Consider the following 7,287-nt stretch of genomic DNA (forward strand, 5'->3'; position numbering starts at 1 on the left):
GACATGTTAGAAATGGTGGGGGAGACCAAATCGGATGTGGGTATTGGAGACCTTGATGCGTTGTGGGCTGAAGCGTTGGGAACTGAAGCTTGCAAGGGCTTGGCATCCATGGCAGTCATGACGACGCTCGAAGCAAATCGCCGCCACGATGCCCATTTCCTCCACGATCTGCAAATCAAAGCAAATTCCTTTGAGATCTAAAAGAACGTAGCCCAGAACTAGTAGAGAGGCGAAGCGGAGATGAGGAAGAAGATGAAAATGGATGCGGGAGCGGAGAAGAAGAAGCAGGGGCGAAGCGAAAGGGGCTAAGCGAAGATGGTCTTAACGAGTCCCGTGGTTTGTGGAGGGTCTCGCTAAGAACTCCTAGCGAGGCCTCTAATCCACGCGAGTCCCCTTTAGTCCCATTTAACTTAGTCCCAATACAAACCAAACATGGGACTAAGTTATTAAGTAATCCAGTCCAGTCCAGTCCCAGCTAACAAGGCCAAACAAACGCCCCCTTAGTGTATTCCTTTCCTCCTCGTCCTCATCGCTTCAGTTCAATCCTCTCCTAACTTAAGTCTTGTTCCTTTACGCCTCTGACGCTCCACGTCCTCAATCTTCAATCCCTCCTCGACGTCGAGATCCCTCCATCGCAACTACTTCACCGTTGCTCTTCATCACAGCTCCACCGAAACCTACCACCCTTTAACCTAACAGTGTTTGCTGTTGAATAATTTTTTTTTTTTTTTGGACAAGCCATAGGATAATCCAAATTTATCTAAACTATGAAGAGGGAAATAGTTTGAACACAAGACACAGTGAGTTAATTAGGAAGATAATAAATTTCTATATTTGGATCATCATGAAATGAATTTAAGAACAAGGGAAATTGGTTGTTATAGGACAATTACAAATTTTTGTTGCTCAAATAGTAAAATCAACACCATCGACATAAGGCTTGACACGTGAAATGTCTCAAATGGCCATGTATGTATAGTAGAACAACACGATCGATCATATTGATTTTCCTGTTACTTTCAGCAAAAAGGATTTGTAATGTCCTACAACCATTTGCCCAGTCCATTGAAAATGAAAAGAGAACCAAAAACGTAATCCAATATCTAGATAGTATATCATACTTTTGAGATTCGAAATCCTAATTGTATGATGTAATCAGTAACTGTGCACATCAGCCATGCATAATTGAGATCATCTTTGTAAACATGAGCTATTGATCACTTATTTAGCAGATCTATCTTTTCTGGAACTAACTGTAACCGGAGAGGCAGAAAGGCGATTATGTTTATCTGAAACCACCGGGTAATCGAGTTTCTTACTATTGTTTTCATCTTTGTAAGACTTTGAAGGAGATGCTGATCCAAATATCTGCACTGTTAGGCTTCCACCTGCAGAGAAACAAGAAGTAAACATGAATAATGCATATCAAAAACAAACAAGTATACATCAACCTACAAGATGCTTGGGGAGCTGAAGTGCGGGGGAAAGGATAATGCATTGGTCCTTCATGATATAACCCAATGAGCTGGCTTAGTCGCGCATACGTTGTACCTCGGATTGGATTAAAATTACCGTAAGAAGTAAGAAGCTCAAAGTTTTGTCCAAAAGGTTGAAAACTTAAAGTCAAAGACACAAGGGAATAATCAGGTTCCACAAGGATGCCGCATGATCCCCATGGGAACTTATAAAGAACTAAGAAGTATGTCAAAGTTTAAGTTTGAATATTGGTACTGAAGTTTGGTAAACTTCTAACCAATATAACGTCTATGTTCAATCCTATATAACCACTGTTTTTTCTACGGTAAAAGGTGGTTCGAACATCTAGCATGAAACTGGATAAATTTTTGCTGCTGACAGTTTGTTAAATTCAAAGCATTGCGCTTATTGATGGTATACTTGGTACTTTACTAATACTAGGTAATGATAGATAAAAATTGTGAGGTAAAGGTTTTTTTTTAATTCCCTCTAACCAGAGGTAAAGAGTACTTTACCTAGCACCAGAGCAGCGCCAACCCAACCAGTAGCACCCCACCTTTCCCCAAGGAGAAACCATGCAAAAGCAGCACCCCAGACCGGCTCCAAACTATAAATTATTGCTGTTTCTGTTGCTGATACATCACGCATTGCGGCCATCTAGAAAAAATACTTTCCATCAAAACTTTAAGCTAAAAAGATGCGTTTCAAATAAAACAATACTGGAGAGTTTATTTTGTTTCGAAACAGCATAAGTAGTATACTCAACCAGAGGTCCTATAATTTACAAATATTAATTTTGTATACAGGCGATAAGATGACACACTCTCAGATCAGCATTTGCACATACCTCTACCCATAAGCATAGACCAGTCGAAAATACGCCCGAGTACAGTGCAGGTATCCATGGGAACACAACCATCCATTCCCAGAACATCCCCCACGTCCATAACGATGGGTTAAAATCTTGGAGGCCACCCGACCCTACTCCAACGCAGTACCATATTGTTGACATGACAGTAACAACACATACCTAAATGGAATCTTAGAACCTTAGAACTGTCCACACCACCAATGAAGATTAACAAGTAGCATTAATCACGATGTAATTAACATGGACATAACATAAGGGCAACATATACTAACCTCATAACCGAGCAGAGCTAAGAAATTTTCACTTTTTGTGTTTCTTGAAATGTGCTCAGTTCTTAGCATATGGACACCAAAAAACACAGCACTTAAGAAGTTCAACAAATCTCCAACCTGAAAGGCTTTGTTTGTTACAATTTGACTAAGAGCAAGTGAGACAGACTGATCACCAAAATTATAAAACATGATGATGATTCTCTATACATCTAAAAAGGGTAAAAATAACTTACACTGGGGGGAGATCCACTGGATTCCAGCATTGCAACTCCTATGATAGACACAAAAGCTCCAAACCAGGTACGAGCAGGAACTATTGCTCCTAACATACCATCAAGCAAGGGAACTATAACTACCTGTTAAATTCAAAAAGAAAATGCCAAACATTGTACCTTCAGGTACTCCCAGAAAGCAAGAAATTTTCCTTCCCATATATGTATAGAAGGTTAATTAAGGTACTTACAGTGAACATGGACAGAAACGATGCACGACCAGCATCTGAAGTTTGCAATCCCAGTGCCTGCATGAGATACCCAAGACTGACCCAGAAACCCAACTCAACCCCTGCTTTACATGTCTGAGCATCGCCTCGAGCTTGGAACACAAATGGGATGAACGGAATGGCTGACACAGCAAATCGCACAACAGTGAAGGCTGCCGGGTCCATGACGGCTTCCACCTCTTTTACAATCGAGAAATTACTGGCTACAACAAGCGAACAAAATGAGTGAAACATATTTCATTTCCCCTTATACACATCCTTCTAAAGTTTTCTACTTTTGCTCAAAAATTCGAAATTTTACATTGCGTATGATCAAATGAAATATTTTTCCACATTTTCATGGTTTTTATGAACAATCAAACACTAAGCAGAAAATAATTTATGAAAATATTAAAAAGGTTTAAAAAGGAAGAAGCTTTTTACCATAAACGACGGTGATGACGTTGAGCAAGATGATGCTCCTAACTTTCTTGGAAGCGAAAAAGATCCTTCGCCACAGATATCGTTTGCCGAACAAGGACTTGAAGCTCAAGGTCGTTACTCTCCTTTCGTCTTGCGATCGATTTTCACTAGAATTTTTAACCAATGTGGTTGGCTTCGGATTCGGATTCCGACCATCCAATTTCACTGGCTTTCTAAGTCCCTGTTTGGCATTAGGTTTAGAGCTACTACTAGGAGAAGAAGAAGAAGGAGGAGGAGGAGGAGGAGGAGGAGGAGAAGAAGAAGCGGTTAAACGAGGTCGTTTCCGGGGATTTGTGTGGAAGGAAGAGAAAGTTGAGGAGTTAGTAGAAGAAGAGCATTTGATGGCGGTGGTGGCGGTGGTGGCGGTGGTGGCGCCAATCGATGAGTTCCAGGACCACCCGAATGGTGATTGGGCAGCCATGCCTGGGCACTAGAGCACTGGAGCACCGAACCCAGAGCAACTGCGCGATGTGGCTGAGGTTAATTACCAGTTACACCTGAAATTACTGAAACACCCTCGTTGATATTTTGGTCCTATTTTTGGGTCAAGATGGTTGATATTTTGGTCAAGTCTCCGACTGTATCCCCGTTAAAATGTCTAAAAATGTTGTTAGGACGGTTCAGTTCGGTCGCTTTATCTAAAACTTAATATGAGTAATGTTAAGCTGATTAATTTTGTAGATTAAATTAATAAAAATAAGCATATTAATTAATAATTTAATTATTAACAATAACGTTATATGATTTACAAAATATAATTTAAATAAATGGTAACCTGACTTGGTCTTGGTTTGGTGTGGAAATTTATTTGGTTTGGAATTGAGTTGATTGTTTTTTTGGTGAACTTGTAGGATCATTACTTGAGCTCAAGTTTAGAATTCGACTCCCACACAAGTGAATGCAAGTTTTGCACAGGCCAGCTCGGTTGAATGAAATGGAAACTTCCATATGTTCTAAGGTGCAGAAAAGTTGCACCCAGAGTCGGCAGAAATATATGAGAAGTTGAAGGACTTATTGACACAAGTGAAGAGTATAGGTTACATTCCAAATACCAGTTCTGTGTTTCATCCTTCATCTGGACATGGAGGAAAAGGAAGCCGCGGTGAGCACTCACAGTGAAAAGCTTGCCGTTGCATTTAGGGTGGTGAAGAATTTGAGGATATGTGACGACTGGACTGCCATAGTTTTCGTGAGTTTGTCTCCAGAGCTACCAAAAGGGAGATTTTCATGAGAGATAAAATCCGTTTTCATCATTTTCGAAATGGAGATTGTTCGTGCAACAACTTTTGGTGATCGCAAGAAATAGCAGAAGAACCACTGATGAGCTCACAACGGATACCAACTATTGCAGAAGGGTAACTTATTATTGGCTACATAAATAATACTTGCACTAGCTTTTGCGCCATGTACTGACATATCAAAGGACGAAGGACAAAGTATCGATGCCGACAGGCCAACAGAAATCTCATCTTTAGCAAATGCCAAAAAGGTGGATTTCCAGCATGAACTTCTGCATATCCCATTGGTTGATAATGTTTTCAGTTAAGTTCGTTTACAGCACCAAGGACTTTCTGCTCAGAATATGAAACATTCTTAAAAAACGTTACCAGTTGTTCTAATTTGTTCCTGACTCCTTAGCATGCCTAATGGAAGCCTTGAAAAATGGCTTCACTCTCACAACTGATAGATTGCAGAAGCTAAACGCCGCAGTGGGTATTGCCTTACCATTTGCACATCTCTATCATGGTTATTCGTCATCTACAGTTCATTGTGATATAAAGGCAAGCATTGTCCTTCTTGATCAAGATATCGTTGCACATTCTTTTGACTTTGGCTTTCCGATCTAGGGAAAAGCAGCATCTACTAATCAAGACCCTTGTTACGGTTGGACATACCGCATCATGTAACGTTTCTAGCTACTTGATTAATTTACTTTTTCTATTTTTGTTGAAATTTTGTTCATAATATTATCGCGAAGAAGATCAAATTTGGTTGATAAACAAATCAACGTTGTGATTTTTCCTGCTAGTAGTGAAGAGAAATGTGACATGGTGTGCGTCGCATATTGCTGTTACAAAAGTCAAGAAAATAAGAGAAAGATTTCTAGCAAATATAGCAAGGCCTTGAGGTAAAGAGCCAGACTTCTATTTTTTTTGGTATTTTCTTGTTTGTTCTTCCTCTACATATATGAGAGAACTTTCATTTCTGTGAACTAAAAACCATGAATGCAATTGTAGCTTGAGTAATTTAAATATACAATAAAAGCCAACAAAATGATCTGCCAACATTAAAAGTTTTCATCTGATATGAGAGTCTACCTTTTTGGGCAATTCCTTACGAAGAAAGACTTACATGCAACCTCGGGACGTCTCTCTCCTCCTTTATGCTCTCTAAGTACCCCAAGTCCTTTCTCAATATCAACCACACTATAAGCTTCTTAAAATTCGTTCGGGGGATGTTTTGGTCGAGGGATCTCTGTATTGGCAATGTTATGGTACCTGCTAGTGATTCATATTAATTTTTATGTTTTCCAGCATCAACAAGAAAATCACTTATTTCCAACTCTTTAATGACTTATACCATAATCCAGCACAAACAAAACATCTTGCGAAAACTCAAAAAAATGATATTTTTACAAAAAAGGGCTATAACTCGTGGTAAATAAGTTATGAGTAGGGAAAAACCGTAGATGTTGTTGTGTTGTCAAAATAAATATAATAATGCAAAATCTCAAATTCGAAGTTGTCACAAAACCCAACTCGGAAGTTCCCCAAATTACTACTTGAAGAAGTGTAAATCAAAGGGACCAAATGCCCTCATTCAGTCGTATCATTCTTCCAAGAAACATGTCTTTGTCGTTAAACGAAAGGAAATGCCAAAGAAAGCCCTGCATGCACTCTTTTGGTCAATCACCAAGTACAACGTACTTTTCACCTCCCTGCTGAGAGTGGAGATTTTGCGTTTGTGGCTCCTCTGTTTTACTCCTTGTTATTAATGAAATCCAGCTTTACCAAAAAAAAAAAGTACCACTGACTTCCCCAAGGTTTTAATCCACTTGTTTGTTAGTGCATATTATCTTATATTATTATGCTGCTATTGGGCTTTGAGTTTCGAAATTAACTTTCACGGCACAAGTATATTTTTATTATGATGTCTTGTGTCAGTAATATAACATTCGATGAAGAAAAACTTATACATGATATATTATTAATATGAAACGTCCTGATAACAATGTATTTTGTAGCATATACATCATTCTCAAGTGTTTCTTAATCTTACCCAAAACTTCTTTTAGAGACTCGGAAAGATCACAAATTCAATGTAGATTATATTGTATCTTTAATAAATTTACTGAGAATTGAAGAAAATTTTGTATGATATCAATCCTTGAAACGGATTATCTCTAACGATATCATCCACAACTTCAATCGACCATCACCAAGTTTAATGATGGTGAATGCGACCTCCATTGATAGCATATATGATGAAGTAAAATTTTTTGGTTGTTGATTTTGTGATAAACTTGGCCTTTCAACCAACTTGTCTGCCAGTGCGGTGTCTCGGACCTTTATTATTGATTGACACATGTTCATAAAATTAACTTTCCTTATATTTGTTGTCATAAACTTAATATGTGTCAATCAACGATAAAGACTACAAAAAGACTACATGCAAAATGAGTGTCAAAGATTTGAGTTCGAAAA

General features: G+C 38.6%; 1 non-coding gene across 1 annotated transcript; it reads right to left on the reverse strand.

The window, feature by feature from the left end:
- Nucleotides 1-974: 974 nt before the first annotated feature.
- LOC137732185 (uncharacterized) lies at nucleotides 975-4,123 on the reverse strand. The gene is made up of 7 exons (XR_015958031.1): nucleotides 3,545-4,123; nucleotides 3,083-3,324; nucleotides 2,853-2,975; nucleotides 2,620-2,736; nucleotides 2,324-2,506; nucleotides 1,992-2,133; nucleotides 975-1,388 (listed from the first exon to the last, which is right to left on the reverse strand). It is a non-coding gene; the product is annotated as an uncharacterized LOC137732185 (transcript).
- Between the last annotated feature and the right edge of the window lie 3,164 nt (nucleotides 4,124-7,287).

The sequence above is a fragment of the Pyrus communis genome, chromosome 16 (genome assembly GCF_041283825.1).
Source record: "Pyrus communis isolate YQ-2024b chromosome 16, ASM4128382v1, whole genome shotgun sequence".
Lineage (NCBI taxonomy): Eukaryota > Viridiplantae > Streptophyta > Magnoliopsida > Rosales > Rosaceae > Pyrus > Pyrus communis.